Below are 22,051 nucleotides of genomic sequence, written 5' to 3' on the forward strand. Positions count from 1 at the left end.
TCTGAAGGACAATGCAATTATACTTCATTGACTAAAACTGTGGTGTTGTTTTTTTATTATTAATAAAAATATTAAAGTGTAATGCCTTTAAAACCATATAATGTTATATATCTAATATGCCTTGGTTTGGTGTTTAGAACAGTAGCGTCTTAATTGCGTCATTTCTAAAAACGAATTCGGGGGGGGGGGGGGGGTAGTAATATTGTAGGTCGATTGTAATTATATCCATTTCTGTCAAGAAACACAGGAGAGCAGTTTCAATTGAACAGCAATGTTCCAGCATCATTGTGTCACGGCCTATAGACTATGAACTGTTGGAGTGACAGGACACTTTTAAGCACATTTAAGTTTCGTCTTGTGAACAATGTCCAAGTTTTGTCCAAATTGTCTTTGATCTCCGACTCATTACCACAAACACACACGGTGTATTTTGAAGTTATTGGCTTTTTGATATTCTTATATTCCCATAAATACTAATTAATAGCAGTGCTATTGCTGTGCCTTGGATGCGCACATGAAGTAAGCAAAGCCAGATTAATTAGCTGGATATGAATCACCCCCCAGTCAGGACTTTAGCTAGGACTTTAACAGTCCCATCAGTGGTGGAAACTTGGGCTGGAGATGTAAAACCCCAGTTTACCCAGTGTCAGTCAATCAGTGCAGATTGTGAGCTTTTAGCATGTGAACAACCATCTATCATCTCATCTCCATCCTCCAGCCAGCAGTCTTATTAACAGTGAGAGGAGTAGAAGTACATTTACAGACTGTTGGGCAAAGGTTTGTTGTCACTTGATTTTGATTGGTTATTTGGCCACTATCATCTATTACAGACTGTTGGGCAAAGGTTGGCTGTCTGTTGGTTTTGTTGGTTAGTTGGACACTGGAACTATTGGACCACCATTCAGCTGTAGGTGACAGTCAAGGCTTGCTCTGTGGATTGTGGAAGCAGGACCCAGTTTTACTTCCCCCAGCAGGGAGGAGCACACAGGGATTCCCAGTCACTGTGATGTAGAAAGCTCATGCAAGTTTGCTGGACCAACAGGGGCCCAGTGGGCAACGTGTCTCACTTCCAAAATTCTTTCTAAGGGAATTCTGGAATCCATTGGCTTCCAGGAACGCAAGCGACAGTGTAGCACCAACGCTCTCCTCTTGTTCTTTCTTCTGTCCTGCCATACGAAGGCCCTGTGGTGAGGAAAATTGGCCTGCTTGGTCTATGCTGGGAGCCAGAGGAGAGATGATGTTGGAGAGGGGGTGGCCCGCGTGGGGACGAGAGCATGTCTGGCTGTAGCGTGGGGTGAAAATGAAAGGGGCAACGCAGCCATGAGGGGCACCTTAACCTCAGCCCAGGGTGGTAGCGCTGCAGCCGGCCAGCGGTCCCTTCTCAGGCTTCCCTGAGGCTTCCCTTAAAACACTCAAAGTTTGGAACGTGAACATGAACAGTTTCTTTTTTAACCACCGTTGTTTTGTAGACAAACAGGAGGAGGGGGAAGGGAGGGGAGGTGGGGGGGTGGGCGATGGGGGGATTGTTTACTGAATGGAGCTCAGCTGCAAAGGAAACGAGAACCGGCCTCTGCAGTCAGAAAGAGGGCAGTATCTCTTTAAGAGCAAACTGGCTCTTCGCAGCCTGACAAAGTGAGTCTGGCCGTGGGTCTGCTCAAATGGTCTTTATTAACACTTACATCACCCACCCCGTCCCAGCCTCAGTGCGCCACAAGGCAGCCGCCAGAGCCCAGTCTCATGCTAGGCTTTAATGTGGATCATATGTGCAGCTCACACTGAAACAGAATATAAGACCTCCACATCAAGTAAAACCTGCTGTCAGCAGCGAGGCCTGGCCGCTTGGGGGGAGCTGAAACTGTATCTTTGCAGGACTGTCGATTGGCAGTCATTAAAAAGAGAAAGAGAGAGGATAGGGGGAAAAGTGAGGCAAGTCACAGTGCAAGAGGGACAGTGTCGGTCCTGCATCCCCCTGTCTTGGCATGCGTCGAGAAAAGCCCACGGATTTGAGCCCTGCTGCCTGGGGGTTTGCTGTTGGTGTGGTCGTCGTGACCGCTGAGCAGGGAGCCTTTATAGAGGAACCTTAGACCACAATTCAGTTGGTCTGCTCTCTATGTGGTACAGGCATCTTCATAGCAAAGATAAAGTGGGTCTTCACTTATAGTCCCTTTTGGATACAGGCTTTTCCCCCCCTTGACGTGTGAAGGAAAATCCCAGCTTTCGGTTACACATTCTGTAGTTCTTTTTGCCGCTGTGATTCATCATTCCCCCTATTATGTACCATAACCGAGCCGTGTTTCCTGATAGTTTTCTCAGTCTTCTTATTACTGCCCCTCCCCCCAACATACTGGAAACAAGGCATGAGAGAAGTCATGTTTAAATGTAATCTTTTACTTGGAAAAAAAAGAAAAGTCAAAATGTCAACTACAGAGAAAAAGTACAGGTACCGGACGGCTACTGAAACAGCTTGGGCACCACGTGGAGAAGTAAAGCCCTGTATTTAAAACAAACAACCATTTCTTACTGTTCCCAGCATAAGTGTAAGACTGTGTGCTTATGTCTGATGGCCTTATGGATTGCCAAACAACGGGACCGTGGCTTGGCGACAGTATTTCTGTGCATTGCGCTGGGCTGCCAGGCAGAAGGAGGAAAAGACACTGTGGTTCTTCAAGCCCTCTCGTCAGATGCTATCAGCGCGGAGGTGTCTGTGCTGAAGAACCCAGTTTACGCAAGAGATAAACAAGAGCTTGCGCTTGGCCGAGGGTTTAATCCTGCTGACTGGAGTGCTGGAGCCGTGTGGATTACCACGACCCAGAGCCCCCTCTTCAGTTGTTTTACACCTTGAGACGTTTCTAATTGAAGTAAATCTCGTTATTTATGCCCGGCGAGGTGGAGACAGAGCGCAGTGTATAGTATTTAAAGAGGGCGCGTGGGACTGCAGACACTCAAGCGCCCAAGAGCTGTGGAGGACAACGAGAGGGAGGGAGCCAGGGAAGGCCTGCTCACCGCAGACTTGCTCTCGCCCGGGAGCATGTGCGTCATAAAACAGGCGAAGAATGTGGTGCATTCGTGTTGGATTTGTGTTTAAATTCAGTTCATATCGTAATCCTGCAACACTGGTCAGCAATCACTAGATGGACGTCTCTGCATCACTCGGGCAGTGGCCATGACTTCTCACCCTGGGTTTGTGAGCGGACAGGGATGGGAACCCCAGATCCTGGTTTTATCTGGGCCATGTTCAGATGCTCTGAGACGCCCGGCTCCAGTGTGTATGTGGCGACACGCAGATCCCCGCAGACTCAGAGTGCCAGGACAAATGGAAGGCAGGAAAAAACAGAAAAGAAACTGGTTTGAACGCACACAGGAAGTCTGTGACGTAATCGCAAGAAGTACAAGAAGAAAAGGTTTCCAGGCACTAGTTCCAGACGCATTGCAAGAAAAAATGGATTGTCGTTGGACCGAAGAACTACTGGGCTGCAACCCAAGAGACGTTTAAAAAAAAAAAGACAAAGACAAAGCACAAGGTTGAATCAGGAAGTGTACTGCGGGAGAGGCAGCTGCGTGCAGACAAGACAGAGGCTGGCGGGGGGGGATTCATTGGGATTCTTGGGTCTACATCTTGCAGCTCCCTGTGGAGGAGGATGTTGAAGCTGCTGATGCTGCTGATGACATGCAGCACCTTGCCTTGTAAAAACCCCTCCTTTTAAAAAAGAATTGGTCGTTACACAATACCAAGCTCTCAATCAAGTGCCCCCAACCTCGGTAGTACAGTATGCAGTGGTCTGGGAGCAGGGCCTGGCACAGAGGCTATGCTGAAGACTGATGTTTTTGCCGGGGGGTGTGGTGGGGAAGCTGGTCAGTGGCGCCGTGAATGAATGCTGTTGGTCATTTTTAAATGGCCGGCCAGCGTGTGATATATTACACTGGTGTTCAATGACTGAGAGTAACCTAGTCGTCTTTGTGGATTTTTTTTTCTTCTCATAAAAAAATAAATTACAGTTGTGGTGAATGAAAACATCTTTATGCCTTCTCTTCTGAGTTTATCATCTTTTTTATTTATTTATTTTTACAAGGCCGATTATAAATAGGAATTTATTATAATTTACAAGGTTGAAAACTGGTCGCACACACACACACACTCACACAATCCACCAGGTTCTTTATCAGAGGTCCTGTGGGTTTGCAATAGGCTGACAAACCAGTTGACATTAGCTATGCGAACCACCCACTGGTCAATAAAATGAGACACCCTGTCATCAGACCTCAGGCCTGGTCACGCTGAACAGGTCTTCACCTGAGCTCTATCCTGCTTTCCTTCCCACCACTGGCATACCACACAGGGATCAGGTGGGCCGCAGGACAGGGAAGTCCACAGAAGAACATTGTCCTTGATGTGTGCCAAGCTGGAGTGACCATTGCACAGGAGATGGGTCAAGATGACCACAACCCTGCCCTAGAAGACAGGCCCATATGCGTGGAAGAAGCTTGGCTGCTGTTGAATGGGAAGACTTGTGTAGACGGTCACTTCCAGGCCAACAGGGGACCTCTGTGACAGTCTGTCTGCTCTGCAGTTACTCCTTTCACCTGCTCCCTCAAACAGGAAGACCAGTCTGGCTTGCCCACATGAGCTGTTTATGGTGACTTCACTCTCAGTGGGCCTTGAAGAGCCTTGAAAGATCCGCACTGACGCCTGGGGGAGTGGCAGGTTCGAACCCTGTGTCTGAACGGTTATGGGTGGTGATGATATGGGACCAAGACTGCCGAGTGATGGCTCCTTAAAGGAAGACACAGATAGCCTTCATTGCCTTGGCTGTGTGTGCTGCAGAGAAACATGATAGAATTCTCAAGTCAGAGTCCCAGTGATTTTTGTTTGTTGGCCTGTGTTGGAACGTGCCCTGCGCAAGAGTAGACCATGTCCATCAGTCCTCCAGGAGTTGGAGGCTGGACTGCAGGGGGGAATGGAGGGTGAAAAAAACAACTCGTTGTCTGTCCTCTAGCCGCTGTGTGTTCAAGCTAATATTTGTTTATTTTGGGCCAGTGAGTGTACACGGGAAAAGTTGAAGGAAAAGACATTGTTGAATGATGACTGAGGTTTGACATAAGCTCTTTAGGTAGGATGAGTGGGTGTCTGTGTGTGTGTGTGTGTGTGTTTGAGTGTGTCGTTGAGGGAAACTTCTCTTGGTGATCACTGAGCAGCTGTTTAAAAATAGGAGCCTCAGAGCCCCGAAAGGAAAGAGAGCAAGACCTTTGGCAAACACCTAGAGTGGAAACCATCCAAGCCTGCAGTCTTTGCAATGGCAGCATCACCACATATAACACTGTGAAACAAAGACAACGTGAAAACAGAATCAAAGCATGTGTGGCTTTGACTGCCAGACCAGAAGATACAGCTGGTTTAGTGTTAGATACAGACACATGACACCAAAAGAGACAACTTCGGGTTGTGAGTGTGTGTGTGTGTGTGTGTGTGTGTCGGGGGGGGGGGGGGTTCTTGGCTCCTTGCGCTGGTTTTGTCACTTTGTTTTCTACAGTGTGATGTTAAGCCTGGGAATCATGCAATAAAAATAAATAAGTAAAAGAAAACATTTGGTAGTGAGTTTAATATGAGGCAAAAGGATGGGGTCACATTTGACTGAACCTGTTACAGTAGAAGTCATGAGCCTGACCTTTCTGAAAATGTACAAAAGGAAAGAAAAAAGTAAGTATTGTGTAATGCTACAAGAATGTGTCCCCATCCAGGCTATGCAGACAGACACTGCTGTGTCACAGACATTGGAGATGGGAGCGCATGGTGGTGAGGACTGTGTCTCACACCGGTCACAGATCTGCTCTTCTGCTGCAGAGGTGCTTTGCTGGACAGGGGGGACAGCAGAGTCCTCGCTGCATTAGACGGTGAACTGTGGGAGGAGCAGCGTTCCTGTAGCCATCCAGCGAAAGGTGGTGGGAGGAGTTCTCTCTAGGATAGGAGCAGCCACTGAGGCAAAGAGAAGGCCTCCTCCCTAGCAAATACACTGTTTACATCAGTCTTTTCTTAATATGTCTGTTGTCCAACTTCTATTGGAAACACAGCTGATGTGCACACGAGCTTGTGTGTGTGTGTGTGTGTGCGTGTGTGTGTGCGTGCACGTGCGTGTCTGTGTTTGTGTGTGTGTGTGTGTACCAGAGAGAGAGATGTAGGGAGATGCAATGCCGAAGTGATCTGCTTCTGTTGTTATTGTCGTTGGCAGCTGCTTCACTTGCTCCTGCAGTACTCAGTGAGAGAGGAGCCCAGTCTCTGTACCTCTCACTGCCTGTGGTTCTTGAGTATGCGGCTTCTGTGAAGGGGGGGGTTGTTGCTGGTGGAGGGAAGGGGGGGGTGTTGAGGCCCTGGAAGGGAGCTGGGGGTCCCTGCAGTTAATTTGCCCAGGGCAGGGCTGACTCTCACAAGCAAGGTTCACCTTTCCTCCCAGGGAAATCACTCGCAACACGGTGTGTTCAAAAGCATTTTTGCTCTGTTGCAAAAACATACAGAGGAAAAAATTATCACACGCGGAGAAAGAAAGAGAGACAGAGAGAAAGAGGGAACGAAAAATTGCCAAGAGAGACAGAACTAAAGAGAGAATTGCAGAGAGAACAGGAGAGAGCCACAGAGAGACGGAAAGAGGGGGACAGAGGGAGAGACGGGGAAGCATAATCCCACGGAGGAAAAAGAAGAGAGAATTACAGAGAGAGAAAGAGGGAAAACAGAGAGATACCAGTTTAAAGAGCTGGAGTATTTTGCGTTCCCGTCCCTGGCTTCCTCTCTCGCCAGGCTCCCCAGGGCCTGCTCATGCAACTCAGATGACAAAATGGGTTTATAATTACCACGACGCAGGCTGCCTGCCCTCCACAGAGGAGACTTTAATAAATTGCTGGGCTGCAACAACATGACAAAACACAGGGGTCTCGTGTCGGGGCCCTGCCAAAGCAACCAAAAAACACAGCAGTTCACCTCGCCTGCCTCACCTGGGCGCTCCCGGAGAACCTGGGAACCCCAGTTCACAGTGATCACCTGGCTGGGGTCTGGCAACTTGAGAGGAGCTCCAAGCACTTCACTGTACCCCTGTAGGTGTTGTGTGGAGGAATCTTGTGCATTGAGAGTTAGAGAATCAAAGGTCAATCTTTTTTAATTTATTCTTGAAGATGCTGGCTTCCCCAAATGAGCTGTAATCCTGTCCCATTTATATATGAATGTACTTATGTGTGTGTGTATGTATGTATGTATTTATGTACGTTTTTATTTATTGTTTCTTTTCCTCGTTCTTTATGTCTCTGGGCGCCGCACAGTCGGAGTCTGTGTGAGTGTCACCTGTCACTGTCGTAAGTCAATCTTCAGCGCCTCTCTGAGTTGGGCCTCTTCTCCCCAGAGCGTGTGAGTGTGTGCGTGTGTGTGTGTGTGTGTGTGTGAGAGAGAGAGAGAGAGAGAGAGAGAGAGAGAGAGAGAGAGAGTGCGGGCGCGTGCGTTTGTGTGTTGGCATGCTCTTCCACGCATGTCCTTGGGGAGTTCCTGGTAACTCAAATCACATCAAATCAGATCAGCTCCCTCTGCCTAACCAGGTAGGCATTTCTGAATGAAGAGAGAGGGGGGGGTGCAGTCTCATTATTAGCCTCTTAACAAGCAAATTAAACTCGTTACTGACTTCATTGGACCAATTTAACAACCTCTCCAAGTTAATAAGACACTGATCATTGGGAGACAGCAAAGGAAACCTGCCGAGCTGCAGCCCTCAAAGACCGGGCTCACGCTCCCTAGAGTTAAAGTGTCATCTGTGACAGGCATGGGGGAAGGGTTCTCATGCTTGTTTAAAAAAATATATATTTCGCCTGCTCCTCCTCTATGTCCATTTACTTCCATTTAGTTCAGATCACTTCCAAATGCATGATCAATGTTTATATTTTTATTTTTTCTATTTTTTTTAATCTTGTAATGGGAAGTGATGCAACATGTTGGACCAGAATGTAACAGCCTCTTGCGTGGAGAAGGTAGAGAGTTTTGTGTGGCCATGAACTTCTGCAATGTTGCTGTCCCACATTCACAAAGAGGACAAGAGGGATCGAGACTACAAAGTTCCTTTTCCCCCAAAACACCCATCTGTCATCTTTAGATTTGTGAGAGTGATGTCTGTGCGTTTACTTTGAATGAGCACACTGATGCGCCAATGGAGTTGCAGAAGACTGGAGGTGAAACCTTGGCTGTGGACAGGGACACAGACATCGCTACAATTGGGGGTCTCTGCACTTCTGGGGTCTGGCTGATGAGTGGATTTCATGTCACTGTACTCCTCTCACTCTGGAGTCGCTCAGAACAGCGGTTTCCACACCAGATCTGAACGGGGTATTTGTGCAAAATAGGCAGATGTGTGAACACTACACACACATGCCTGTCAGTGTGCATATACTGTACAAAGAAACGCACAATCCCTGGCAGTGCAGTAAAAAAAAAAAAATTAAATACATAAATTAAAAATAAATCGGACTGATTGAGTTACCAAAGGAATAGGACAACACTTGTGGGACAGAGAATATATTTTTTATAGATTGACAAATTATTTTATCGCAAATGTGTTATTCACAGCATGCATAAAGGAAAATATGATTTGAATTATGGGTAACTGTTACTATTGAATTCCCTAGTCCTTGTTAAATAACCACTCGTTAGTGATGCATAGATTGCAAAACAACTGTCGACAAGTAATGGGGGGGCATTAATATTTATGTATTTTGGTTTGAAGTTTTTAAAATATTTTTTTAGTAAAGAGAAGCACTGTTTCTGCGGCTGAGTCTACTACTAGAAAGGTAGCATGTCTGTTTGTTTTTTCTCCTTCCTACTGCCCCCTTTCCGGAGCTGTCAATCATTCTAATTCCTGCCTGTTGCCCCTTTCTGTGGCTTTGGGGGGAAAAAAATCAAAATAAAGGATGAAGAGTCATAAATAGGCCAGATTAGGTCAGCGTTTGTTTCGTAATCACTGCCTGACCTCTTTACTTCTCTCTCTCTCTCGCTCACTCGCTTTCTCCACCCCTCCCTTGCCAGGCCTCCTCCCATCCAAAATCCGCCCCCCATTCGTACATTTCGCACCCGGACTGTCTTGTTTTCTTTCATTTTCTCTTGCTCTCTTCTTTCTCCCTCTCTCCCTCTCTCTTTCTCTCATTCCATCTCTCTCTCCCTCTCTCCCGCCCCCCCTTCACAGTGGCACGTCCTATTCTGAGCACAGAGCACAGTTGTAAAAGGTCACTGTACTGTGTGTGGATTTGGAAAGCAGCAGCACAATGCAGTGCCCTGTGAGCCGGAGCTGTCCCCGTCTCTCCTGCCTCAAGAGGCATTGTTGCTCTTGTCTGTCTGTCTTTCTTTCTGTCTGTCAGTCTGCACAGGGAAAGTATCTCTGAGGTCCTGAACCCTGTGCACCCAAAACAACATTAATCAATGCCCAATGCCAGGACAAGTTAAATCTTACTCACTGATCACATTTCGAGGCGTCTAAGGCTGTGGGGCTGAAGCCCTCTGAAGCACAGACTCTCAGTAGACACCCAAATGATAGTCAAAGCCTTCATTCTGATCTGTGACACTGCATTGTATATTTCAAGCCAGGCCCGTACAGTGTAGAAAATCAACTGCCGCCTTTACTGAAGCACACATTCACTAGGGACTCTAAACCTGACCCTAGCTCGAACAGAAACATAATCATTAATCTGACCAGTAAATGTATATTGAGTGGATCATTTAGCTAAATTAATACTCTCAAAACAACCTCAATATAACCGTTAGACTATTCGTCTCTATTCATTATTAAAACTTAGCTTGAATTTTTTTTTTTTTTCAGTTTTTGGATTTTCATTTTTTTTTTTTTATGATCGTGAAAATGTTTAATGAATTAATTCAGTTCATATTGATATGCCAGTTAATTAGCATCTAACACTTTAATTATTGCTATTAATTTTGAACTGTAACAGGGCACGGTGGTGTCAGAAGAAGAGATGGCTAGTTCGGTTTGTATTTACAATGGGAAGGCATTGAGATTCCTGCTTGTGGAGGGGGGCTCCTTAATCATATTGATCAGTTGCCCACCCTGAATGTCACATTATTGGCGGTGATTGAGGCATCCTTTCCGGTGGCTGATTAAACCTCACCTATAAGCTCAGTGGAGTTCACACATCCCCACACATGGTGTTCTGGGGAAGGGGTTTCTGGCAGTGTTTCTCTCCTGCAGTGTCTTCATTTCAGACTTCAGACTGCATGTGTGTGTGTGTGTGTGTGTGTGTGTGTGTGTGTGTGTGGGTGCGCGTGCGTGCGTGCGTGCGTGCGTGTGTGTGTATGTGCATGCTGGAGCTGGTTCTCCCCTATGCAAACCCTCTAAACTGCAGATTACAAAGCCACGCTGTGAAAGGGAGTGGGGGGAGGGAGGAGGAGGAGGAGGAGGGGGTGGTGGTGGGGGTGGAAGGGGGGGCTGGCTGAGAAGGAGAAAGGAGCATTAGCATATACAGGCAGCAATTATGTGTAATTTTCTACCGGCAATGAAATTAGAACCCACAGAAAACACAGGCTAAATTAGCATTCTATTGACATGTGTGTGTAAAGCAGAAGCAGAACACAAATATTGACAAACAGTTGTGTCCAGGAGCAGATCTTGATGGGAGGTAAATAAAGTGCCCCTTGACTGGTGTAAACGGAACCTGTACTGTTCAGTTCAGGCCAAGTGTGGCGGCGTCCATTATGGAGCATATTTGGGACTGGCGCACACCTGTAAAAAATCTAAATTGAATGGAAACTGAGTATGTTCAGTTTCTTGCTTGTGTTGTATTGACATTATTATGTGTTTTTGTGTCCTCTAGTCCACGTTCGTTGTGCCCTCTGGTCCCGCGTTCCTTGTGCCCATTAATGAATGTGGAGCTTTCTTGTCTGGCTGCTGCACTGATATACAGGCCCCTGATTCTCACTGTTGCCGGTCCGACTGAAGTTATTATGGGTGAGGAGCTGTAACTGACATAAAAAAATAAAAGGCCCTTCTGCCCTTTGGTCCTGATCTAAGAAATCGTGACTTATAACTGAGCACGCTCCAGATGCATGGGTCATGCTTGGCCCTGCATAGAGGGCCCAGTGAGCGGACCCGGCAGGAAGTGCATCCTTACTTCCCCTTCCTGTATTAGAAGAGCAGGAAGGACTTGGTGAACATTATGTCATTGGATATTTTAAAGAGAGATGAAGTTTGTGTGTATTTATAATTGAATGGGGGAGGGGGGGATTATTGTATTGTGTTGTATTTGCCTGTATTGGATGATCACAGGGTGGCCAGGGTGGGGTTTTAGTGCCAGCGAACTTGGCAGGAGTGGCTGAGAGAGAGAGAGCGCACTGATGGTCCACTTATTGTCTAAAGTTTCTCTATTTCGCTGTATTTTCATCTGTCGACAGCTCTGCTTTCCCCTGAAGTCAAGTAGAAAGTCAATGGGATGTTTTAGCGCCAGCTGCTCATTTTCGCCAAGCTGAACCAAAGGTGACTTGTGCTTGTACCAGTCAGCCTGAGCAGCAAATGTAAGAAATACATTAAACACATAGATAGACATAACTGGCTTTGCGTCTTTCAAATACCTTTACTGAAATAGGGGGGGGAAATGTATAGGAACATTACAAATTAAATTAACTTTGAAATTAAGATTCCCCCCTCCCCTCTCCTAAATTAAAGAGCGAATTTGGATAATTAATGGATGCTTCACAAGTTATTAGAAAAAGTCAACCTTGTGCATCTAAATGTGAGTTGGAGGTTATATTTCCAATGACATCTGGGCTCCCCAGTAATTAAGCAGCGCAGTGTAAATAATCCCATCAAAAGGGAACAACATATCAACCTCTGTTTAATCCCTAATTACCAGAACTCCTCCCCTGAAATTCTCACCCCGAGCTACGTTAATTATCACCGTGCTAACTAGCTAGTGTAGCCAGCGAGGGAGACTGTGAGACTGGGGCTTCACAGGGGAGATTAAACAACAGAGCTGAGAATCACACAGCCCGTTCCCCCAAGCCTAGCCCAATGCCACCGGGGAACGTGTCTCAATCTGTGTATGGATATATGGATGTAGTTTTTATTATGCTTCTCGCGTTCTTGATTGTTTTCCTCCTTGCTCCCTTTCCCGTAGCCCTTGTCTGTGACCCTACATCTTGACAGCACTTAGCTTTCACCGTCCAGGATGTAGGAAGTCACTTACTGTACTTGTGTAAACTGTAATTTGGAATTTGTAAAATGTATTATTCTGAATTGCTGTTTTAGCTAAATTGAATTTGAAATGATTGATGCCTTGTACTTCTCTGTATTTTTGCACTTATGTTGTAAGTCGCCCTGGATAAGGGCGTCTGCCAAGAAATGAAAATAATAATAATAATAATAATAATAATAATAATAATAATAATAATAATAATAATAATAATATTAATATTTAACAGGAGAGGCATTTCAATGTTTAGCATATGATAGTGATGATTTCAATACACATCTATACAGAAAGAAAGGTTGGCATAGAAACAGTGCTGTGGGCAGTGAGGCCTGTAGTATTGCCCTTCATTGAGTTCTGCACTGAGCTGCTGTGGGCCCCGTCTGTCCCTGCATGCAAGCTATCATGGACAGACACCAGTCGAGAGTATGAGGGTGATCTTTCAGAGGCCAGTATGTAATCCGCCGGCGACGCAATGTGAGATGCACAGAGCCATCAAACAACGATTATCGGTTATGGGTGCCCGAGAGAATGAGGGGTTGAACCGGTCAGCAGTATTTGCTCAGTGTGAAACGGTGGCTGTGATTGTAAAAGGGTTAACAATGCCAAGTGCACTGAAAGTTTTTTAATTAAATTTCCTTAAAAAACTTTCCCCTTGATCTCAAGCCCCCGGATGCCTGCAGCTTTAGTCACGGCACAGAGGCACAGAGCTAGTAGGCAGTTTCATCTAGGCAGCAAGAAAAAGGTTAAAAAGATTAAGCCCAGGTTGCCAGGCCAGGAGGTTAACCGCAGAGCGAAACGCGGTGGTGGAGTCGAAACCCGCCGGCTCCCAACGATGGCCCAACAGTCACCGGGCTGAGCTGGTCAGCTGCGGCAGGGGAGGGGCATGACTGAGCGTGCGTCTCGGACACTCGAGTCTCCAGATGTTGAGAGAGCCACCTCTGACCTCCCTGCCTGACTTCGGATCATTGACACATAATAGCCACGCTTCCGAGCCCTCCCACCGCCAGCCTGGTGAACTCTGATTGATTCGGCAAATCCTTTCAAATCCGTGGGCTCATTAATGCACATTAATTTCCAGCTTCATTCAATGTCTCGGGAGCACAGAGCGACCCCAGGAAAAAACATGTACAGTAGTTGATTATATGTCCAATTATATCTATATAATATAACAGTATACCATTTGTATGAACAATACCATGAACTGAACAGTAAAACGCATGATCGTCTTGTTGACACAGTGAGGGGCAAGGCTGTTTCTTTGTTTTTTCTCCCTGCTGTTGTCTCTCTCATCCTTTAAAGGGAGTCTATCATAGTGATCTGAGTTGGGGTTGTACCTAGACCATGGAGGTAGGACTGCAGGTTTGACTGGGCAGCCTGAGAGAAAGTGTTTTAGTGATCCCTGAGGACCAGGGCTCCCGCTCCCTGCCGTTCGCTCCTAATCTGATGTGAGCCCCGGATCTATAAGGGTCTTAATCCCTGCGCATTTACACTCTCCTCCCCTGACCGCCCCCATCCCCCTCCCCCACCACTGCACTCCTGCCTTTGCTCCACATGCAGCCCCTGCCGTGTGACATGAAACCATAACTGTGTGTCTCTGTTCGAGCCCTCTGTTAAAAAATAAACAAGCACACAAATTCATTAAGAGAACTCGATATAATATATATATACTGTACGTACAGCCTATGTGCACACCACGAATAACGACTTCACTGTTAATTGCACTGTGTTTTGCTAATTCCTTCAGAACTATCGTGGATTCCTGTCCTTTCTGGGTCTCCTGACAAATCTGGATCCCACACCGCATCGCAGTCCATTCTAAAACCACCGTCCATGGCTTCCACACGCTGCAAAACATCTGTGAATATTTGAAATAGATAATAAAAGCATCATCACAACAATCATTTTACCTGTCATGATAGGAAACCCAACCCAAAAGAAGCCATTCCCCTCCAGTGCCACATTCGACCCATTCAGATTTCAGATTTCCCATTCACATTTATATCGGAGGGACACCCTGGGGACTTCAGCTTGTGGACCGGGTTCTCTTCACGGCTGTGTCTGAGAGGACTGGCCGTGCTGTGTGGCTGCAGACATGCTGTGTTGTGTGGTTCAGGTGTGGTGTTGGGGGACGCAGTCCTGTGGGGCAGGTGTAGCCAGTGCTGCTCTTGTACGTGAATATGTCTGTGAAGTGGAAATTAAATCGTATAACTGTTTTCATTTGATCTGCATCATTGTACGTTACATTGTCCAAACTGAACAAGTGATTCCTGGTGTGTGTGTGAGTGCATGTGTGTGTGTGTGTGTGTGTGTGTGTGTGTGTGTGTGTGTGTGAGCGTGCACGTGTGTGTGTCTTCCTTAAGCCACAATGAGTAATATATATGCATTGCACATCTAGTGTTTGTACTTAGGCAAAATAAATGGTGTAGCTTGTGTGCGGAGCATCTATCATTTCGCCCTGTGATTAATCGCTGTCCTGGGGAATGACTGCAAACTTAAGACTGCCAAAAAGGAAATAAAGAGACAATAAAGCTGAGCAGTGGGTTTAACAATAGTACAAACACACTGGAACGCTTCGTTTGGTTCTGTTTTTCGGTCTCACAGCTTTGTCAGCGAGAACTGATTTTCACTTACATTAATCCTTCAAAGAAGGGCGCCCCTAACCACGAACCTGGCCCCAAACCCTAACCCCAGCCCTACGAGTTGGCTTTGGGTTTGGGATTGGGGTTAGCCAGTGCCCAACAAACTGTGTACAGATATAATTGATAACTTAGAATAGTTTGATTAATAGTTTTAGTGAAAATTAAATGAATCGACAATACTTTTAAAAGAAAGTTATGAAGGCTGTGTGTGTATATATAAACCGATCAGCCATAACATTATGACCACTGACAGGTGAAGTGTGAATAACACTGATAATCTGTTATCATGGCACCTTTCAGTGGGTGGGATATATTAAAGTTGATGAACAGATGAGCTACTGTAGCTCAAATTGCTGAAAAAGTTAATGCTGGTTCTGATAGAAAGGTGTCAGAACACACAGTGCATCGCAGTTTGTTGCGTATGGGGCTGCGTAGCTGCAGACCAGTCAGGGTGCCCATGCTGACCCCTGTCCACTGCCGAAAGCACCTACAATGGGCACATGAGCATCAGAACTGGACCACAGAGCAATGGAAGAAGGTGGCCTGGTCTGATGAATCACGAGTTCAAGGTGTTGACTTGGCCTCCAAATTCCCCAGATCTCAATCCAATCGAGCATCTGTGGGATGTGCTGGACTAACAAGTCCGATCCATGGAGGCCCCACCTCGCAACTTTCAGGACTTAAAGGATCTGCTGCTAACGTCTTGGTGCCAGATACCACAGCACACCTTCAGAGGTCTAGTGGAGTCCATGCCTCGACGGGTCAGGGCTGTTTTGGTGGCGAAAGGGGGACCTACACAATATTAGGCAGGTGGTCATAATGTTATGGCTGATCGATGTATACTGTGCCTATAGAAAGTCTACACACCTTTTCAAAATGTTCACCTTTTGTTACCTTTTAGCCTGGAATAAAATTGCATTAAAATAGTTTTTTGTTTGTATGTATCTATACATCCTACCTCACAACTTCCAAGAGAAATAAGTATTCTAGAAATTTGAAGAACATTTATTAAAGAAAAACTGAAATAGCTTGGTTGGATAAGTGTCCACACAAATGTAAGTCGTCCCCACCTGTGTTAAATTGTAGCCTATAGATTAACATGATTCCAGGGTACATTCAGCAGTTCCTGTAAATTCCCTCTGCTGGGTGGTGCATTTCATTGCAAAGACTCAACAATAAACACCAAGGAGACTTCACAAAGATCTCCAGGACAAAGTTGTTGAAAGGCACAGATCAGGGGATGGGTATTAAAAAATACCAAAGTCCTTGAATATGCCTAGGAGCACAGTTAAAATGATTATTAAGAAGTGGAAGGTGTATGGCACCACCAAGACCCTGCAAGATCAGGCCATTCCTCCAAACTGGTCACAGAGGCTACCAAGAGGCCAATAGCAACTTTGCAAGAGCCTGTAGGCTTTTATGGGCAAGACTGGTCAAAGTGTGCATATGACAATAATATCCCAAGCACTCCAGAAATCTGGTCTGTATGGTACTCAAGAAAGCCTTGAATCCTATTTGAATCATGCAAAAACACTCTAAGGAGCTTTCAAAATAAAAATAAAAAAATTGAACATTTTGGCCTGTATGCAAAGCGTTATGTTTGGTGCAAACCAAACACAGCACATCACCCAAAGAGCAGATTAGAGTTTGCCAAAAAATATTTACAGAACCCTGTACAGTTCTGGAACAACTTCCTATGGACTGATGAACCCAATATCAACTTGTACCAGAATTATGGGAAGAGAAGAGTATGGAGAAGGGAAAGAACTGCTTATGATCTGAAGCATGCCACCTCATCTGTGAAGCACGTTATGGCATGAGCTTGTATGGCTGGAACTGGTTCCCTTGTATTTATTGATGCTGCTGCTGACAAAAGGAGCAGGATGAATTCTGAAGTGTTTAGGGCTATGTTATCGGCTCAGATTCAGCCAAATGCTTCAAAACTCATTGGACGGCGTTTCACAGTGCAGATGGACAATGACCAGAAGAGTACTGCGAAAGCAACCCAAGACTTTTTTAAGGTGAAGAAGTGGAATGTTCTGTAATGGCCAAGTCAATCACCTGACCTGAATCCAATTGAGCAGCATTTCACTTGCTGAAGGCAAAACACCCCAAGAACAAGCAGGAACTAAAGACAGCTGCAGTGCAGGCCTGGCAGAGCATCACCAGGGAAGAAACCCAGCATCTGGTGATGTCTATGGGTTCCAGACTTCAGGCAGTCATTGACTGCAAAGGATTTGCAACCAAGTATTGAAACTCACAATTTAACTCATGATTATGTCAGTTTGTCCAAATACTTTTGAGCCCCTAAAATTGGGGGGACCACATATAATTCCTACACCATTCACCCAATTTGGATGTAACTACCCTCAAATTAAAGATGAAAGTCTACACTACACTACATCTTGATTGTTTCCAAATCCATTGTGGTGGCGTACAGAGCCAAAATCATGACAATTGTGTCACTGTCCAAATATTTATGGACCTAACTGTATAAATGCACTGTATGTCTGTAGAGAAAGATCATAAATATTTATCTAAGCACTGATAGTGGGTATTCAACCTTTCTGAACTGTACAGTCATTTTCTTCCCCTGCGTGTCAGGGTCTGTGTCTGTGTCCCGTCTGGCCGGGGGTGAGGCGGTTAAACACAAACAAAGCCAAAAATGTAAATAGCCATCTTCTCTCCCTCTCTCCGTGGCACAAGTCTCTGTTCATTATCTCTTGCTAAGAATTATGCGTGTATGCTAATGAGCAACCATGTGGATATGTAGGTCACACCAACCTATTTTCCACATGACTTGAGCTCCCCCCCTCCCCAGACAGCCCAACCACCCCCCCCCCAGTCTTTACTTCCTCCTGCCTCCCGTCCCACCCCCTACCCCTCTGTATACACACAACCCCCACCTCAGTGTGGGATAGTCACTAAGATTCAAGTGCAGTCCGCTGGGCATTGATGAAGCCCTCAGTGACACACTGCGGGGAAGCCATCTCCAAACGTATCCTTTTGTTCTCCATTTCTTTATTATTATTATTATTATTATTATTATTATTATTATTATTATTATTATTATTTATTCATTTTATTGATTTATTTTTATTGTATTTATTTCTTACAAGATAGGAGGTGTCTTGTTGGTAGTGGATCGATGGTTTTGAATCCAGCACTTCCGACTGTTTGACACTCCCTTTCTAACACAATGGCACAAAGACAACAGGGACGCTCTTTTCCCGCTACAGAGGATGGCGATGGTGCCATGGTCACAACACAGCGCTGTAGTGAAGCGCCGCAGAACCGCCAGGCACAGGTAATGCATGGCACCAGCATGGGGAAGTTGTCAATGTAAGCTTACCATCTGGACACGCCAGTCTTGCCCTTTGTGCCCCTTTGCCCTCCATACTGGCATCCACCACAGTATGGGAACGAGACAGGTGACATGGTAAAGACATGCCTGTGCATACGGGCTCTGACAGGCACCTCCCCGGGAACGTCTGCTTTCCAGCCCACCTGGGCCCTCAGTCAGTTAATTGAGCTTTGTGATTGGCATAAACCCCTACTTCCAGGTGTGAGGCAGGCACAGAGATCTGTGAGGCCAGCTTGGGGATCTGAAGAATTGCACCCATTGTGAAGGGGGTTTTCATATCGAAGGCCCAGCAAGGCTCATTGGAAAGGCATTGTATATCGGATGCCCTCCATTGGCAACAATGTGGCTTCTCAGTTTAAGAGAGCATTGTGGGAGATCGCTGGTAAACTGATGGACTGAGACTGAGAAGGTGCAAGAACTGTGGCTCCTGGCTGGGTGTCGGGGGGGGGGTGGGTATTGTCTGGCCGTGGTTACTGGGTGGATGGACACACTAAACATTCAGCTGTCTCTCCCAGACTCCCTGATGCGAAGGCCCCCAATCGCCGCCTGCTTTAGCCCCCTCGAGGCTGAGGGAAAGGTCACAGGGAGGCGGCAAGCTGGCAGGGACACGAGAAGCGTGTGTGTAACACACAGGACACACCCGTGGTGGTGCAGCGGTACCGCACTCTCTGTACTGCTTTGGGAGGTGCAGAGGGAAAGCGAGAAGGAGCGGGAGAGGGACAGAGCATCCTTGCTTGTGTGTGGGCGCATGTGGGCGCGTGTAGCTGCGTGTTTCCTGTGCGTTGAGCTCTCGGCCCCTTCTCAATCGTGTGCGGTCGACACAAAGGTTTGGCATGGTCAATTTGCATGGTAATTTACCTTAGTCTGCGTACTGTGTGTTTTTTTTCTTTCTTTTTTTTACCACGCTTTTTTATTTTTCCTCCAGTTTGCCAGGGCCCTGCAGGCTTTGCTGTTCATTGCCTTTGCTTTCCTATGTTTCCTACTTTAGTAAGTCCCCCCCCCTCCCCAGCAGTCATTACAGAAAACAAATAATACCAGAAATGCAAGCTATGCAGGCAATGATTCTGGAGACTGCTTGTTTTTTTCTCTTTTTTTCTTTTTCTTTTGTGAGCAAGATGGTAATTTGACACTCTCTGCAAATATAAATAGTGATAGTGACAGACAGAGGAGTACTTGCATATGCAGCTTCAGTTGGAAGTGGGGGAGGCTTGTTTTGGGTGGGGGAGCTGTTGGGAAGAGGACGCTGGGATAGCCAGAAGGGTCTGTTGATGCAAAGCCTTACTCGCAGGGCTGTGGACGGTGTGGGAAGTGCAGCGCAGGAGGGATTCGCAGAGATGGTGTAACTGCACACTGTGGTCAGGCTGCTGCGGCCCGAACTGGCTCTTCCACACTTTGCGTCTCTCTCTCTCCCCCCCCTCTATACACCAGACCCATTGGGAGAAGCCTGTGGAATATAGTCATCAGTATGAATTTATTTTCTTCATGCTCTCTGGGCCGGGGTGGCCAGCAAAAATGGGGGTTAGCGGTGGCCACACATGGGGCTCTAAATCCTTCTAAATTTCATTCAGTATTCGAACGAATACGATTTGCACTGTGGGGAGAGACGACTCACATTCGAGAAGAGCAAAGTGAAATCGTGAATATAATAAGAAAAACCTGGGCACTAAGTAGCCCTGGTGTGCGGTGCAGTCAGCGCTGGAGTCGAGGAACAATGTCAGTGTGTGTCTGTGCTCAGCCACTGTTTCAGCATTCCCCTAAACCTCTGTAAAGAGAGGATTGCCTGCCCCTTTCAAAAACACGAATAAATGCTGGAGTGATACTGCAATCTCCTGTCAAAACCCCCAATTTAAAGCACAGTGGAAGCCCAGGTATAAGCAGGCTGGTCATTGCTTTTTTATGTTCTGAACAATCCCCACGCCAGGCTTTGTGTGTCAACAGGAGGACAGGCTCTCAGGCCCTGTCACTGAATTGATCCGTGGCCAGCTGACCAAAGCAGCTGACAATACAACTGCAATACTACTGCTGAGACCATCACTAATAATAACATGGTCGAAGCCATACACTTTAGTTCAATTAAGCTCCGTTCTTCAATTAATTCATTCTGAGCTCAGCCGGAACAGAAACCAGACGCCGCAGATGGAACTGTCCTGACCCTGCTTTGTAAGTTTTGAAGCGTGACAGAGACCCTGTGATCTCGGATCTTCCTCAGGTCCGCCGCTGCCGCCACACCACCGACAGGAGAGAGATCAGTGAGAGAGCTGCCTCGGGTGGAAGATGTGTAGGCCACTGCAACATATATGTATTTACAGTAAACCACCCCGAGCTGCAGTAAAAGAACAGAAGAACAGAAGACAGGTTACAAAGGAGAGTTTTGCCTGGTCTTCTGAGCTTGACTTACAGTAGCACATTCATCCCTGAGTGGTGATCCAGAGCGGCGATCTTCAAGGGGGAACGCAGAGCTACAAGGTCAGGTTACAGCTATTGCCGTGCAAAGAGACGCCCTCCTGTTTCCAATCTTCAGTGAGACTACTCTCATTCCCCAGCTTTGCAGGAAATTCCCCTCAGCCGGCCTGCCCGTTACAGCCCCAGTGCGTGCTAATAAACGATTGCAGGTTCACACGGTGGCACAGCGCTGCGGTGATATCTTGTCTTCCTCTCGAAACGGCCAGTGGAAGGCACCAGTGGTTGTGCCACCAACAGCCCCTTCCTCCCGTTGCCAGCTGCAGCACCGTGTGAAAGTTATTCCACACAGAGACCAGTGGCCCCCTTGTGAGTCAATGCTGAGTCACCGCTGCATGCGCCAGACAGCTCCTTGTAGGAGTTCTTGCAGGGTGCGAGCTCGTGCTCTCCAATCTCGGCAATAGCCTGCGCGCATCGCAGCCGCACTGCTCCCGTGGGATACAGGCCAGCGCCGGGGAAGTGGAGGGGCACCGTGCTCAATCCGCCCCCGGTGAAGGAAAAATGATTCAATGTGCAGGTCGTTACTGAACTTACGTAAATGAGAGGAGCCGGGGTCTGGGAGCCCTCTGCTCGCCGAGGCTTTGCACAGACAGGGAGGCAGTGGGGATCTGTCTAATTAAATTAAATGACAATGCGAAATTGACGCCCCAGCACTGCATCAGAAGAAAAACGGAAAAAAACACAGACATCCATCCTGCAGTGTACAGAATGAAGTTGTTTGTGTAGTGAAGGATGGGGTAGTGAGTGAAATACCTATCTGTTATATTGGTGATGTCAGTACACCTCTGCACATCTATGTGCTTTTCTTACTGTTGGAATTTTGTGGCATTTCCAATTCTCTGAGCTACATATAGCTGGATACAGATAACATGACTGACACCCTTCATCTATACTGTTTTATCCCCCAAAAGCAGCAAAACAACAATACAAGTGATCATTATTGTTATTTAGTTGTTACTGTTGACATACACACATTTCAGTCTTTCGAGGGGATTTTTCAGACAACTGTCCTACGGGGCTTCAGAGAATCCAAGTGCCAGTCCAGGAGTTGCGTCTGATAATTTTAGTTTTGTTTAATTCAGTAATGAAAAAGACAGACCTAGTACATCATAGACAGTCTCTGGCTGTCATGCATATGGATTTAAATAAGTACTTTTTTGTTTTATAAAAGGAGAACTCTTTCCTTGTGTCTTTAACCTGACTGTACTGTTCTGTTCTGCTAAGGGCTTGGCTTGTGTCAGATGCCACAGTCCACAGTGACTGAAGAGGTGGTGTACTGTTAGCGCAGACCTGCGTCAGGGCTTCCTGTGTGCAAACGTGTGCATCATATTTTACTGTTAGTTGCATGCCTTTCTTTATTGATGCACTGCAT

Source organism: Amia ocellicauda, chromosome 22 (genome assembly GCF_036373705.1).
Source record: "Amia ocellicauda isolate fAmiCal2 chromosome 22, fAmiCal2.hap1, whole genome shotgun sequence".
In the NCBI taxonomy this organism is placed as follows: Eukaryota; Metazoa; Chordata; class Actinopteri; order Amiiformes; family Amiidae; genus Amia; species Amia ocellicauda.